Source organism: Ictidomys tridecemlineatus, chromosome 5 (assembly GCF_052094955.1).
Source record: "Ictidomys tridecemlineatus isolate mIctTri1 chromosome 5, mIctTri1.hap1, whole genome shotgun sequence".
NCBI classification, from domain to species: domain Eukaryota; kingdom Metazoa; phylum Chordata; class Mammalia; order Rodentia; family Sciuridae; genus Ictidomys; species Ictidomys tridecemlineatus.
The window spans coordinates 136,494,053-136,510,289 of NC_135481.1; the positions used below are offsets into that span (position 1 = coordinate 136,494,053).

A 16,237-nucleotide genomic window follows, 5' to 3' on the forward strand; every position below is an offset into this window, starting at 1 on the left:
CCCAGGCTTTTTTCCGGAAGGACACTGTTAATAATTTCGTAACTCCTGTGCAGAACTAACGTGGGCCTCCTGGCGGCCATCCCAGCCCCAGCACTCTAAGTCAGTCAGTCCAGATCTTGGTCCCTTCAAATCTCTAAAGACACTTATAGGTTCCCTGGCCAGTCAGACAAACTCAGAACTTTATACCTGTCCCTACCCACCTCCACTGGGTGCTTGCTTCTCGAGGTCCTGATTCTTTTCAATATGGCACCCAGCAGAAATGTCCAGTGCTGGGAGAGGTAAGCAGCTGTAGCCTCTGTGACATCTTTGGGCATTTATTGGGGCTTTCACTCTGCCTCCCTGCAGTGGGTGGAGTTTTGAATTTCAGGTCCTGACACTATGTGCACCCCTTGCCATCTGAGCTATCATTTGACCAATGCCCACTGTATGCTGGGGATTTTATTTGTATATTTTACTTAATTCTCACTTGATTCTTGGAGATACCAATCCCTCTTTCAGCAAGAGAAGCAAATGTGACTTTTAAAGGACACACTGAGTTGTAAAGGATGTGAAACAGCCCTGCCTTATAGGTGTGGGCATTTCTCCCCGACCCCCAACTGCTGCCCTTCTGGGTTGTAGAATGTGAATTTAGCTTATTAATTAGTTCCTGGGTGATACTGCATCTTCCACCCTAGTGCCTCAAATCCGGAATTGTCACTCCTAGTGACAGAAAAGAATCACACCAGCAAGCCGTTCCTCCTTCCCTCCCCATGATCAGGGAATTTCTACAATCCTCCTGAGTTCCATTCCTCTTCAGCATAGATCCAGAACCTTAGGAACCCAGAGAAGCCCCACCCTGGCCAACAAACCATTCCTGATTTTTAAAATCCCAGTCTATACAATCAAAGAAATGGGTGACCTGTATTATTATTATAAGGATTATCCAAACAGGAGAGAATGAGATAAGATGCATGGGCAGGAAGGGCTTGATATTTTTATACACAACCCCAAGGAAGACCTGAAGGGATTCAAAAGCTAAAAAGAGCATTCAAGGAAACGCCCCTCTCTCTATTTCCCTGCACATCCAGGCAAGAAGCTGTAGCTCTCCTAGGCTCCATTCTGAAAGGTGCTTTTTCTATAAATGACATTAATGTGACGTTAATATTTCTTTTTTCCAATGACATCTCTATAAGAGATAGCCTCCATTTAAAATGATTATGTCCATTGGACCTGAGGTGAAATTAATAAAAAGCAAAAGTAAAAATATATCTATAGGCTTTTCAGAAGAGGGCTAGGTTCACAACCCCCACTAGTAGCCTAAGACAGCAAAGATGGAAGCTGTAGGGTGAGATGGGATGGGAATGACAGTGGGGACAAAGGTCTGTAGAAGCCACATTCTCCAGAAAGCAGAGGGGGGAGAGAGGTCTTTTACAAAATAATTCCAGGTTGGTTTAAGATCAGCCTACCCAGGAGGGTGGCCATCCTGTCCAAACTTCCTTCCAACTTGCAATCCAACTCTACCCCATCCAGAGAGAAAGCCCAAGAAATGCCACCTATACATTTCTGCAACACACACAGTACCAAGGTTTGACCAGAGTCAGAAGAGAGCAGTTCTGTTCACAGCACCCACTAACTCATGGGGGGGACAAAAAGTAGGTTGCAAGCTGGGGAAGGGGAGTGAAGCTGACCAGTGAGGGGCTCCAGTGCCTGCACAGATGGAAGAAGAAAGGAAGTTCTAATTAGCACAAAGCCGGCACCTTCCATTAATAGCTCACCACCAGCTCCTGGATGCCGCTGAAGGCAGCCAAGTTGGAATGTGTGAGGCTCACCTGTCCCCTGCTCATTAGCAGACCTGGGTGAGAACAGGGTTCTCCGGCAGGAAGCCCAGCCCAACCAGCTCCCCTCCCCCCAAACCTAATTACAGGTTCGACTTCTGGGCCCATCTTGGGGAGAGTGTTTAACCCAAGTCCAGTGCTCCTGGACACGGGGCTCAGCTAATCGTCCAAGGTCTGGTTCCCTCCAGACTTGACATAAAATTGTTTTAAAAGTGCTGGCATACATTCCATTTTTTGAACCTATAGGTAAGTAAAACTAAACTCCAATAAGAGACATAAGAAGGGGGTCAGACAGAGGCTGACTGGGAAGAAGCAGGAGAGAAGTTTCTGGAGAGAAGGAAATGCTATCTTAGATGTTGGTAACATGGATGTAAATCCATTTGTCAGAACCCATAGAATTGTACACCTGTAGTCTATTTCTAGATGAAACTGTACCTCTAAGAATACCGTATGTATGTACTGAGTATGAATATGGATTTGTATATCACACATATCTGTATACAAAGGTGTCGGCCCCGACTGATCTCTCCATAGCCTGTGATCTTGTTGATGTGAAGGCTCACACCCTTTTCAAGGGTCACAGTGGAGAAGGGGGCCAGAGCAGATGGGGAAATAGAGCTGTGCACATCTCACAACACACTGCCTTGGCTAGCTGAGTGGGGAGGAGGAACGTCTGAATTGAATCAATTAGCTGAAGAAAACTTCAGAAAAGAAGTAAGGCCCTTCATAAAAACAAAGCCCACTCCTTAATCCCCAAAGGCAATCCTCTCCCCCATTCCCATGGCCATTCCTCAGTAAACAAAGAAATCCCTCCTTCCACATCCACACCTCAATATTCATTATGAGCTGACGTTTGAGGCTGCATTCCAGCCTCCCAGAGTGCCCTAATGACTGGAAACCCAAAGGCAAATGAGTGAGGGCTCTCTCTCTCTCTCTCCCTCCCTCTCTTTCTCCCCCCCTTCTCTCTTCACATCTTCCTTTGCCCTTTACAGCAGTCTGTTCTTTCCTTCTCTCTTCTTTCCTTCAAATTAGTGAATAAAGCAAACCCAATAGCAAGCAATTCAAAGCAAAGACATCACTAACTCTACTTTGTTCATTTATTTTGACAAGTGCAGTTTAATTTTAATTATTTATGATAATACTTCATAGTAGAGGAGTAAATGTGCCGGGGTATATTTGGTAACATTAATGAAGTCTGCCTAATAGGAACCTTCACTCCAGCACCCCGCCTGGAGAGCTGATGCTGGAGGAGTGGGGTGAGACCACTGGTCTGTGGTAGAGTTTGCAATTTTTTGTGGGGGGCAGGGAGGGGGAACTTAATGGGTCTGAGAATTAGTGAAGGAAAAATTAACCCGATTCTAGGGAAGAAGGAATACAAAAGCCCATGATAGTAAGCCCATGATTGTGTGTTGATGTGGATTGTGTGTATTTAAACACCAAAAGAGCAGGCTTGGTGATAAGGAGGCCAGGCATGCACACATGCCACGTGCATATTTACAAAGGAGTCCTGAATGTGCAAATCATCAAAGGCCCAAAGAAATTAGGCTCTGGGCAATTAAAAATTGAAATAAAAATAGAAAATTGGATACAAAAAGTCGTGTATCTCTTCCAAGTACCTTTTTCCTACTTTATATGCTTCAAGTGGGCAAAAAGGGAAAAATCTGGAAGATAATTAAAAAAGGTAGGCAGTTTCTATAGCTGGTGGTTACATTGGAATTATTCCCTCAACACAATGGACTATGAAACACAAAGTCTCAGTCGATGTGACGTCAATTTAAGTGGGGCTGGGGCTAGGGATACAGCTCAGTGCTAGAGAACTTGCCTAAAATGTGATAGGTCCTAGATTGGATCCCCAGCACTGCAAAAATAAATAAGGTTTATTTTTATAGCTTTCCCCACTTTATTAATATAAGTCCATAATTCTGTACATAGACTATATACATACACACAAGAATTGGTATATTATTTACATTACTGCATAATCGTTTGGTTCAAACGATCTCTTGTACCTCAATATTTGTGCCATAAAGCATTTACATTAAAACAATCTAGAATAATAGATTTAAATCTTAATACAATCAATGCTTGAGTTTTGAGGCTGTAAAGAAATGTTTGACCATTTATTAAAAACAAAAATACCAAGTATCACATCCATGTCTGCTCATGCTTGGGGCAATTTAAGGACATTTCAAAAGACAAAAGGGAGTTTTCTTTTGTTTGTTTTGTTCCTCTCCTCCTTGCCCCATACTGGGTACTGGGCTAGAACCCAGGAGTATTTTACCACTGAGCTGCATTCCCAGCCCTTTTATTTTTTATTTTGAGATAGGGTCTCCCTAAGTTGCTGAGGTTGTCCTCAAACTTGTGATCCTCATGCCTCAGCCTTCTGAGTAGATGGGATTACAGGCCAGAGGTGAGTTTTCTTGGGACCAACTGCACTACCTAACTCAGGATGGATTTGAGGAACTATAAATATTAACTTTGCCCTTTCTGTTTTTTTTTTTCTTTTTCTTTTTCTGGATGAAAAAGAGCCTCTTCCACAATTAAGGTGCTCCAAACGCTAAGAGGAGAGGGCTCTTTTCTTGGCATAGGCACATGTGTGAGGTTAGTAACAAATGTCCAGAATTTGCCAACCCATAAGGTGCCTCATAACTCTCTACTCTCCAAGTAGAAAGGTGTCTTGGCCAGTAGAGCAGCAGCATCAGTCCAAAGCACCTGGTTCCCAGCTTTCTCACTGGCCCCAAGCTCTTCCAAACCTTTTCCTTAAAGCCGTGGCCTGGCTCTGGCGTGGGAAAGGCGGTTTGGAGCTTTTCACAAATTCAGTATCCCCTTGAACCAAAACCAATTAGCCTGGCCCAAGGTCCTGTCATTGAGGCCCTGGCCCTCTTTTCAAACCCCTGCAGCTCAATTGCGGTGAGGGGCTGGCCAGTGAATGCCCCGACCACTTAAAGTGGTGCTTAAGCCGGACCAGGCTGGAAGGAAGGAGCCAGCACTATAGGAGCTGCAGCAGCCCATTCTCAGAGCCACTGACCAAGGTTTTGTTCCAGCCACAGCCCCCACCCTGGCTCTATTTTTAACAACCCTCCCCTCCTCTCTGATTCCCAGCTGTCTGGAGGAGAAATGAAAAGCTGGCTCTAGGAAGCTGCAAGACACCCAAACTTGGCTGTCCTGGATAGAAAAAAAAAAAAAAGAAGAAATCTCGAGATTTTGAGTTCTGCCCCCACAGATCTTCTCCCTATCCAGAAAGAAGGATCTCTCACAATGATAGAGCACCCACTGTATACTTGATGCTTTCCATGGATGAGCCTCCTCAGCAACCCATCTTCTGCATAAGACTCAAAGGAAGTGACTTACCCAAAATCACAAGACTTAAGTAAGGCACTTTGGGGGAAGATTCTGGGGACTCCTGAACAGCTGTCTTTTAGGAAAAGAGATATAGAGGAAGGCAACAGATAGACCAAGATGGGTCTCCGACCAACATGAGAAAGACTAAGAAGAACTCATCCTCAGAGAAAGAAAAACTTATGGAAAAGCCGCTCCAGAACAAACCCATCCTTTCTACGGCCCTGTCCTCACCAGTCATTTCCCTCCATTTGACCCCACTGACTGATCCAAGGCAGAATGTGTTGGAGGAGGTTGAGGTGCCAAAGACTTATTGCAATCCACCTGGCCCCACCTTCCCTTCACACCCTAGCAGGTGCAGTGTAGACTCGCCCTCTGAGATGGGTAGCACTGCCAGGGCGCCCTGGCCGTCGCCATGGTGACGCGCATCCCACCCTAGGCCAGAGCTGATTGGTCACTATATCTTGGCTGACGAGTGTGTGGGGGTGGGGTGGGGGATGGGATGGGGGACAGAGACACCCCACCACACACGCGCGCGGTAGAAGCCAAGGGGGAAAGGAAGGCTATTAAAATGGCGCCGCAGCCTCCAAAGGGCTGCTGCTCTGGGTGCGCATACCCGGGTTGGAGAAATCCCAGCGGTTTTCTTGACCGCGTCGCCTCCCCTGGGCCCTGGAGGGCGCATAAATGCCGCCAGGGCTACCCTGGGTTCACGATTGGGCGCCCCGCTCCCGTCCTGGCCCAGGGCGCCCTGGCCGGCACACCCCAGGGGCCCGGGCCCGCCCGCTGCACGTTCGGGCCGGGCGAGCTCAGCGCAGCAGATTAGCCCAGAGCCCAGACCCGAGGGCCCCGGCCCGCGCGTTTGGAGGTGTGAGGGCGGGGCGGGGCGGCGGCCGTGCCTCTAATCCCAGCGCTGCGTGTGGGAGCGGCCGGATCAGGGAATTAGCGCTGTAACTTCGGATTAGTAACGCTCGCTAAATGAGCGCCTAATTCCGACCCTTCATGCTTTTCAGCGTCGCGGTTAGGTCCTGGGAGGCCTCCTGGCCTGGCTCCCTCCGCATTTCTGGTCCCATTTTCCCCAGGAGGTCGGACTGCGGTGGTGGAGAACTCCCTGACCAGTCTAGATCAGGCCTCTGGTCGCCACAACCTCCTTTCCAGCGGTCCTCACTGATACCAGCTTTCCATTGGCCGCAGCAGAGGCCCATCTGGTCCTACAGCGTTGAGACTTCATGGACCAGGGAGGAGGAAGCCCTACACCTACAGCGGTGGCTGCCCTGATCCCTGCCCTGCCAGTGGCCTACTGTGCGACGTTTGGCAAGCCACTGGGCCTTCTTGAAAAGCTCGATATTTCTAGGTGTAAAATGAAGGGGTTGGATAATGAGCATTTTTGAGATCTCAACCAATTCTGGCTTCCAAACGGTAGTTTCACCTGCGTTTTCAGGATCCCCAAAGCCTTTGCGGATGGAGTAGTGCAAACCGGAGATAAAAGTGATTTCCAAATTTGGGGAGCCAGTGGCCAGAGGAAGCACCGGAATGGAGGTGAGGAAAGGTTGAGGAGGCCGGTGGCCCTCCTGGCTTCAGCAGGCCAGAGAGGTCAATGAACAAGGTGCCAATTTTGAGTATGTACCTTGGGCTTCAAGTATTCAGAGGGGATCTGAAAATTGCTCTATTAGGGGTGAATATTCATACCCTAGTCCAAAATTGATGGTGGTGGAGGGGGGGAATGGCCCCTCTGAAGGCCTTTTTTGGTAAGTCTGCGGTGGGATCTGTTAGATTAGGATTCCTATGCTTGCCCTCCTCGCCCAGGTGTTCCTATCCTTTCCCTAAAAAGGGAGATTTGCTTCAGCTGATTTTTGTAGAAAGCAGAAAAAACACTGAATTCTCCCAGGCTCAGATTCCTCCATTGGACCCCCAGCTGGGGTTCAGGCCTGCCCAGAAAGCAGGAAAACCTGCTATTTTAAAAACAGTCATCTGAACTGTGTAGACACAGTTGTGAGGCTGCAAAGCCACCCAAGCTTCTGAAGGACTGGTTCTTGCAAAATAGCAAGGAGTAGAGATAAGAGGAGGGAAAGATCCAAGCCCCAGCCTGGGCCATGGGAGATGCAGGCCTAGAGCTCAGGACAAGCTGGTGGGAAGTGCTGCTCTGGTTTCCTTCGAAATGAGGTCACCATCAGCACATAGGCTCCCAGGTGTGCTGGGAAGGGAGGGCCTGCCCAAGGGATGCTGCCCAGGGCCTTGTGGGTCCCCAAACACTGAAACACGATAGTCACCCTTTGATAGCTTCTAGCCAGAAAAAGAGATTGGCCTTTCAAAATGAGGATGGGAGTACAACAGGGCTCATGAAAACCTTCTCTGTGATTATTTCTGAGGAGGAAAACTGGCCACAGAGGTAGGAAAGCAACTGACTTTCCTTGTCTTATCTTTTGTTTTAATTTTTATTTTATTGGCAGTAGTTGGCACAAACACTCAGTTTGAAATTCTAAAAGCAACAGTGAAAAGTTTCCCTCCACCATCTACCTCAGCCACACAGTTCCCATCCCAGAGTCAATGGGGTTCCCTTTCTGAACCATTTGAATTTTCACATTTTACACATGTAAACTTTTTTTTTTCAATAAAAAATCGAGAAGGGGAAACTAGAAAAAGATTTCTATGATTATAAGAGGGCTGGGCAGGTTCTGGGTAGGGGCTAGGAGAAAACCAACCTTATAAATAACTGAGGGAAAGGTTCTGGGGAATGAAGTGGGCCAAGATGGAAATAAGGTAACCTTTGGCCCAGCTTTGCACTTGTGAACTGTGTGACCCTGGAGGAGTCTACTCTGACCCCCAGATCTGTTTCCCCATGTATACAAGAGAAAGGAGGTAGAAGGTCAGGTCTGAGTAGTGGCTCAAGTCCCTCCCAGCTTATCTGTCATAGTGCTCACACACCCAGACTGCCAAGCCCTCCAGTGGACCAATCCTACTTTGTATCCTTTCTTCTCTGTAACCTGGCAAGGGTCCATAGCTGGGTCTACATGCACTAGTGGGGGAGCCCAGGTGTTTTCCCAAGCTGCAGGAGTCTAAGCTTCAGGAAGAGTCAAGGGAGGAGAGTGTCAGGGAGGAGAATGACCTGAAGGTAGATAGGACCCTCAATAGGTCCCTAATGCTATGTGGGGCGGGGACCCCCATGCATCAAGCAGGCATATCTCACTCTACGTGCCCAGCTAAGAGGGGCCAGAGCCTGAGTGGCCGGTGTACAGCATTAGGTTGCCATGGGAACGGAATTCAGATTTCCCCCAATTGCTTTTTTATTTGCTAGACATTGTAATACATCTTATGTTGCCACATCTTGGGGCAGGGAGGAGGGGCTCGGGACAGAGCCTGCCTGCACCTTAACCACTTGGGGAAGTTAGGGAGGTGCCAGCCGCAGCAGCTCTGCCAGGCTGTCATAGAGGTAGCGCAAGACCAGGCTGGGTCCCTCTGCCCACCCGCGGGCGCTTGGTTTGTATGCAGGGCAGGGCCGGTCGGTTGGGGAAAGAGGCCCCCGCCTCGCCTCGGCCCCTTGCCATTGAGCGCACTCCCCGCCAGTTCTGCTTCGCTTCACGCTGCACACAGACCCCCCAACTGCACACAAAGGCAGCTGCCAGAGCCGGTGAAAAGTGATCAAATTATCAAGAACTTGACCTCACTGAGGGGCGAAGCTCCAGCAACCCCCCAGCCGTATGCTAATGGTGCTCAGGGGCTGACTCGTCGAATAATTCGATAAAGGCCGCATTGTTAGCAGCAGGGCAGCCCCCAGCCCACCCCTTCACTCCCCCCAACCCACCCCCTACGGGCTGCTGTCTTCTCTCACTGCATTTGCATCCCAAAATCCCCGTCCGCAGCTCCGGGCACGGATTGTTCCTGCCTGATTTATGGGGTGAAGGCGAAGGCTGGCGCCTTCCCCGCCAGCGACCCCTCTGCAACCCCAGACCCCTCCCTTCCCCAGCCCGCTCCACTTTGGGGTTCCAGCTCTGGGGCTGGGACTTAGGGACAGAGAAAAAGGAGTGGGGAGAAAGCTGGCAAGTTGCTCCAGGGTACTGAAAAGTGTTCCTGGAGAGCCAAGGTCGGATACCTGGTCCGGGCGCCGCCGCTCCGTCGGGCTGGAGTCCGCTGGGCTGGCTCTGGGCTCCTCTTGGCTCCTCCGGCTCGTGCGGGCTGGGTCGGCCGGGCGGGCGGCCGATCACACGCAGAAGTTGTGAGAGTCATTTCTACTTTCGGTTATCTAGCTTTATGACGGCTCTGTGGCACTCATACAGCTAGATAACCAAAGAGAGAAACGGGCCTCCCATCGCCACCGCCACTGCCGCGCTGTGGGCCCCACGTGCCACCGCCGCCCGGGCGCGGGGGCCTGAGCGGGAGCAGCTCCCGGAGCCCGGAGCGCACGCGGAGAGCCAGAAGGGACGGACAGACACACAGACATACTGACTCCCCATCCGAGGCCGACAACCCCCGCCCAGTTCCCTTCTTCCCTCGCGCTCGCGGCAGGTTCCTCCCCGAGTCCACATTTCGTGCGTCCGCTCGCCGGCGCCCGCGGCTGGCTCAGACGGCATCCGGGGGCGAACGGAGGGCACCCGCGAGGCGCGCTTCGGCAGCCTTGGGCGCCCTGACCGCCCCCAGCGCACTGGACTGCCAGCCCTCCTCTCGCAGGCTAATCGCCCCGCGGGGAAGTGACGTCAGTCCAGGGATCGGCCAATCACAGGCTCCCATTCAAATCCCAGCCCCCTTCCCGCGCTTGGCACCACCCTGCCTTACAATGGCCTCGGCGTTCACGGCTTCCGCGCCCCGAGGCTAGGGGAGCACCCGCTCTGCTCTCAGAAGCTTTAGGGCTGCGCTCCTGGGTGCGCACTATCTGGCCTTTCTTCCAAGCACTTCTGCCTTCTTCCAAAGCTTGAGGAAACTAGCAGCCAACACAGGGCATCAAAATTAGGGAGCCAAGTGTGCTTGGGTGAAGAGATTTAGGAATGCGCCTCGTGGGGCGTAGTGAAGGTCTTTCCAGGGCAACGAAGTGCGCGCTTTGGACAGCCGGAGCCATTTCACCTTTAACTTATCTATTACGCTCCCCTCTGCCCAACACTTAGCAGTAGATCCAGCTCACACGATGGAGACTGAGATAGAGGAGAAATTAAATGTCCTGGTGTCTTGGGGTCAGTGTCCCACCATAGCACCTGGCTCGCAAAAATCCTTGAGCCATGCTACACACGGACCTTGCCCTGGCCCTCAGTACCAAACTGCAGAGTCCCTCCAATCTCGCTATTAGTAGGTATGCCTAAGTGTGTAGTGCAGAATGTGCACCGAGCTTGGACAATGTCCTAGCTCCTGATTAAATTCATATTCCACGAAAAATAAAAACATAAAGCATGCCTCTGCCATCCTTCTCTGGCTCTCAGCACACATCTGGCCCACTCACTACAGGTGTAGCAACAGAGCAAAAGGAGTGTCACCTTGGATCTCCCAGAACCACCTCAGAACTGAACCTAGAAATAGAACTGGTGGCCCCATAGCAGTCTTTCAGATGTCAGTGGCCTATGAGTGACCCTTCTTGTTCACCCCATCCACCACTCCCTTCCTCCCTGCTGCTGTGGCTATCCTCCACATTGGGCCTGCAGATTCACCTCCACCTGCCAGCCATTCCCAAAAGCAAAATATTAAATGTGAAAAATGCAACACCTCTGCTCTCAAATGACCCCAGAAAATCTGAAAGCCAAGAGCTAGGGAGATAGATATTCAGCAGTGGAATAAATTGGATTCCTGGATTCCAGCAATTAATACAGGGAAGCCCAGAGACTCCTGCTGCAGCAGTATCCCCAGGAGCACAGCAGGCTTGGATTATGGTGCCCATACAAATCTATTTTAATGGGACATGGGACGCTGGACCACTCTTCAGCCAGGCAAATCCTTGCATGATGGGTTTGAAGAGGCTGAAAGTGGGTGGTTTGGAAAGGATTTCATGATTTTTCTAAACATCCCTTTTCTTCTGTATTCTCTCTTTAAAAATGACACATCTGGATTTTGTCAAGTTCCAGATTTTGTCAAACACCTCTTTCTTCACCGCTTGTTTCAGATTTGTTCTATTTTCATCCTGACCCTAAATCCAGGGCAGGCTGCATCCTGCTCCTATCCCAGCCAACTTGTAACCAACCCAGCCTAGCATTTACATGCTTTCCTCCAAATCCCATTTTGCAGACACTTCCTTTTCTCCAGAAGTCGAGCCAGGGCCAGACAGAGCTGAAGCAATAGAGAAACAGAGAGGCCAACCAAATGCCCTGCTCAGGAAGAAAACCTCCTGAATTTGGGCCTGAGATAGTTATATCAAAGGATTTCCATAATTGGGAGATGCTCCTTGATTCCTCTCCTCCTGCAGCTCCAGGAATCCACACCCTCTTCCTTTCTAGATGTGTGTGTATGTGTGTGTGTGTGTGCACAAGCGCGCCCCGCGGCTCACACACGTGTGGGCGGCCTTCTGAGCCCTAGTCCTTCTAGGCCACCCTGGGGTGGGGCTGCAGAGGCGGGGAGGGGTGGTGAAGCTCAGTTCACCTGAGAGGGAAAGGAGGGGGGGTTGGAGGGAAAGAGAAAAGAGGAACGAGCCCCCTCGGAATGTGATTTAAGTAAGATGCTGCACAAAATGGCTCCTCAGCGAGGCTCACAGTAACAGCGGGCGCAGAGGCCCGGCCTGCAAGCCTAGGGCTGGTTAGGGCTCTGGGAGAAAGATTAAAAGCTCAATTTGGATTCAGTTCAGATGTGGGAGGCCACTGTCCTTAGAGCCACATCTCAGCGGCTTTTTTGGGAAACCAAGTCTCTTGATGGGGAGTGAAGGAGGCCAGCTAGCTCCCACACTCTGTTTAAGTGGAACCTGTCCTGGAATCGGTGACCCCCTCTACCTCCACCTTCCAGTACCCAGGTATCTTAGCCCTATTCTCAGGAAGGAGGCCAGAGTGAGACCAGGCCTTGAGGTCATAGGCTACAAAAAAGGCTGTTCTGGTGGTTCAGGGCAGGTGTACTTTCCATGGGCTGGCGGCTAGCAGCCAACATCCATGCACAGCTTAACAGGAGCCTGGGAAGCCATCCAGGTGGATACTGGGCAGAAGCACATTGTGTTGGGTTGGCATTGCTAGCTGAAGACAGCAGGCAGCTGGGCAGGCCAATTCCAAGCCCAAGTGGGTAGAAGCCAACCAATGTTGGCCCTGGACTCCCCTTCAACTGCACTTCAGGATGGGTCTGGGTTCCATGTACTTCTCCCCATGTCAAGCCCCTGGCCTCGGACTATAGCCCTGGCACAATACCTAAGTCCAGGAAGAGCATGCACTGAGCCCGGGTGGCCTCTAGCTAGCCAGGCCAGAGCACTGGTGCTGAGAGCCACCCACTGGGCCTCTTTCTCTTGCCCTGAACTTCCTCTGTCTGCTCAGTGACATCCCGACCTGAGTTTCAGGAGCACATGCAGCTATCAGAAAAAGCAAATAGCCAGCAAGAAAGGGAGCCTTGGTAACAAGATATCTTCACCAAAGCCCAGAGACTCCATTTTTTCATTTTTCATATTTTCCCTCCACTGAGGGACAGACAGTTCCTTGGTCTTGAGCCCCAAATGTCTGTATCTACAGAAATGCCCAATCCTGCAGCAACCACATGTGTGCCCTATAACCCTTTGACTCAGAAAACCTGTACAACACTCCTACCACACTTGGCCCATACACCTCTCTAGCAGCCAGCCTAAGGTAAGTGTCTGGTACTTTGCCTGAGCATGCACACATGTGTACAAATGCTGTTGTACCCATTGGTGAGTGCTGGCTGCTTGAACTCTGTGCTGGTTTTGGCCCAAATTCCTGGTTCGTATCCATAGTTATACAGCTCAGCACAAGGGCTCTGACAACTTACAGGAGTTCTGAAATGGAAGCATTTCAGAACACAGAAAGTTAAGTGGTTAAGCGAAAGGAGAAGGAGCACTTCAGATCCTCACCAACAACCCTGTACAGACACTTTGTCCAGCAACCAGACCTAACTAGATCCAGAGGCTGGGAATCTGAAGCCATGGAAATAAACAGAAGCAATCACTTGCCTGCCATTTAGCCTGGAACTAATGCTCCTTTCCTAAGCCCCTCTGGATTTTAATAAGGAAAGAGTATCTCCAGCTACAACCCAAGTTAAGTCCAAAGTGCCCTTTCTCCCTTCCTCCCTCTCTCAGTTGCTCCTTTATCAGGTCCAAACTTTGATTCAGCTGATTTTCCTATTTGGAGGCTGGAAAGTCTTCTAGTTGAGAGACCCAAGGTTGAGCCAGCTCAGATGGAGCCTGGAACCCAAGGGTCCTAGGGCTTCCTTACCCACCCTCATGTACAGGTGGCCAGTTGGGCTGTAGTGACCTCCTCAGCTGCTGAGGTATAGACAGCTGGGGTTGGGGCTCTGGGAATCCCTAGGCTGAACAGGACCTTGGAAACATCTCTTCTAAAAAGGCCTGGGCACAGCAGCCACCCCTCCCCTGAGATCTCCAGCAACCACTATTTCAAAGGGAGGCTCCAGAGGAAGATCGTGCATGACACCCTCCATCTCAGTGCCCAAGTAATCTACCCACCCTGTAGCCTCTGTCCTTGTTGAAAGCCAGACCCTTGAACTCCATCCTCCTTTTTTTTCCCATGTCTAAGAATTAACCTTCTCCAGGATATGGGGTCTCAAAAGCCATCTCTCCTCCAAGCCCAGTACCTGGATTTCTCCCTTGCCACAAAGGTTAGAAGTGTGCATTTCTGGATTCATGCACTTCTCCTATGATCTGACCTCAGAGCATCTCTTAGCTTCTGCTTCATCCCTGTTCTGCTTGGGTCAGCATGGACTGTGTTCCAGTCCTTTCTCAGAGAAGCCCCTCACCACAGTCTCAACCTCCCTGGCACCCTCATTCTTCCCCAGCTCAAAACGGGCTAAGCTGGAGGAGGCTGAAGAGCCGCCCACCGACAGATCCAAAAGGCCTGTTCTGAAGCACAGAGTGGGGAGCAGAACAGAAAGGATTCCCCCAACAACGTCCCATTTCAGAGGGGCAAAAACACGTCATAAATCTTGTCTAGATTGGGTGCCAGTGTTGCATTTTTCTCAAAATATATTTTTTCAGGAAGCCACTTTCTAGGTTATTTTTTTGTGGGGAGGGAAAGAGCTGAGAAGGAAGAGGGGAATCAGAGGGGAAGCGAGGGAGGACTCCTTGGGACTTCACTTCAGAAGCATTCTCTCTTCTCCCAAACCGGTCTGCAGTCCCACCACTTCCATCGTATCCCATGCCCTTCCCCTTTCTTCGCACCCAAAGTCCTCTTCTCTGGGAGCTTCCCACTGTCCCAGGACCCTTGACCTTGATCTTGACGGCTTTTGAAAGATGACAGATCCCTGCCTCCTACGCATAGTCAGAGCGAACCCCTTATCCGGCCCGACAGCAAAGGGAAGCCCGGAGCTGCGAGTGACCCAAGGGGACCAGGCAGGGATGCCCCAGCCCCCTCTCCCAGTCCAGCCCAGCTCCCTGGGCTTCCCTAGCGGAGGCCACCGCCCTGGTGCCCTAGCCCTCTCTACCCAGCCTTGCCGAGACACAGCGGGCAGTGGCACTTACGGACCCGGAAAGGGGCCAGGGCCCCACGAGGCGACGGCGGGGGTGGGGCGGCTGCGGCGACGGCGGCTCTGTCTCCCCTGATCAGGCGAGTCCCCAGGCTCAGGCCCAGTTCTGGTCACCTTCCAAGCGCCCCTGCCCCGGTAGGCACATGGCAGAGAGCTGCGGGAGGCAGGCACCAAGCACTGGCTCGGGGGCTCCTGGCCGCGCGCCGCTTCTCCGGGCTCTGAGCGGCTCCCAGCACCGCCTTCTCGGGCGGGCACGGCCCGCAGTGACGTCAGCGCGGCTCCCCCCGCCCCCTCCCTTCACCCCGATCAGCGCCGAATGGAGCGGGCCGAGGCGGGCTGTGAGGGTGCCCAGCCCTGCGCCCCGGCCAGTCCTCCCGCCTCTCCGCTTGCCTCCTAGCCTTTCCAGGGGAGACGGCGCCGTTCAACCCTCCCCGCTGCCCACGCCGGGCACCATCGGGCTCACCCATAGCCACCAACGACCTGGGAGGTGGTGGCGAGTAGTGCGTTGGAAGCCTTGCTGGCAGATCCAGGCTCAGGGATCCCGGCTGCTTTGGGAAGAATGGAGAGCTGAGGAGATGAGGGGTGTCTATGTTCTAGGCGGAAAGGGGGCGTTTCATCTTTTCTCACTGTGTCTTTATTCATGATAGGTTGGACGGTCCTGGGGTCCCCATGTCAATTCAGAAGGGATCTTTCAAATCGCGGAAATGTGTCTTGTTCGGAGCTGGGATTGCTTTCCAGCCTGGGTCCTGCTTCTCCAAGCCCCAGGGCTGTCCTCCCACCCCCACCCCAACCAGGGCGTGCACCTGCAAACTCACTGGTTTGCGAACGCCTCGGAGCCGCTGTCCAAATGCTGAACTCGGCCTCCCCCGGGCGGGATCCAGACGTCCGGGTACCCACCGCTCTGCATTGTCTGCAAGGGCGGGCCAGGGGTTCTGGAGGATTCTGGGACGTACAGTGCAGAACCCGTGGAAACTTTGGTGCTCCAATATGATATCAGGAAGCTCCAGAAAAGGGGACAAGAGGTCAAGGGGAGGCAGAAACCGAGAGGGCAGGCAGAACAGCCATCCTCCTACCCCAAACCACCTTCTTCCCCACTCGCCCCGGTAGCTTGTCCGGGGTCTCCTCTCTGCCTGTGTGTGTTTCTCCTATCACCACAGCAGGGAAGGTCCCTCTGGCTGAACTTGTCAGCGGGTCTCATCATCCATCAGGGGCCAGCCAGACAGGCCAAGTTCATGAGCAACGCTGTTAACCCCTTACAAACCAAGCGCCTACCAAAGGATGGAGCCGCTTGGCCGCCAAACGCTCTCTCAGATTTCAACCACTGCCTCCCAGAAGCCACCGGTGGCAGCCAAGGATTCCTTCCTCTTCCAGGTTTCTGTCCTAACCATTTATTCTGTCATTGTATTTACTTTTGGTCTCCACAAACTCTCCAGTTCTTCCTCTTCTAAGTTAGTTTTATACTAGTATAATTGACTGCTTTTCTAAATGTCTTC

The 16,237-nt window shown here is 51.7% G+C and overlaps 1 long non-coding RNA gene across 8 annotated transcripts in view; it reads right to left on the bottom strand.

Moving 5' to 3' along the window:
• The window catches only part of LOC110597666 (uncharacterized), a 39,990-nt gene extending 25,000 nt beyond the window's left edge, over positions 1-14,990 (bottom strand). The window contains exon 1 of one of the 8 annotated variants that reach the window (XR_013439432.1): positions 14,744-14,990. This is a non-coding gene — a long non-coding RNA (uncharacterized LOC110597666). Of the gene's footprint in view, positions 8,920-14,743 lie in introns of those variants that run through there. The other 7 variants (XR_013439430.1, XR_013439431.1, XR_005728972.2 and 4 more) reach the window with 7 other exon arrangements.
• Positions 14,991-16,237: the final 1,247 nt, after the last annotated feature.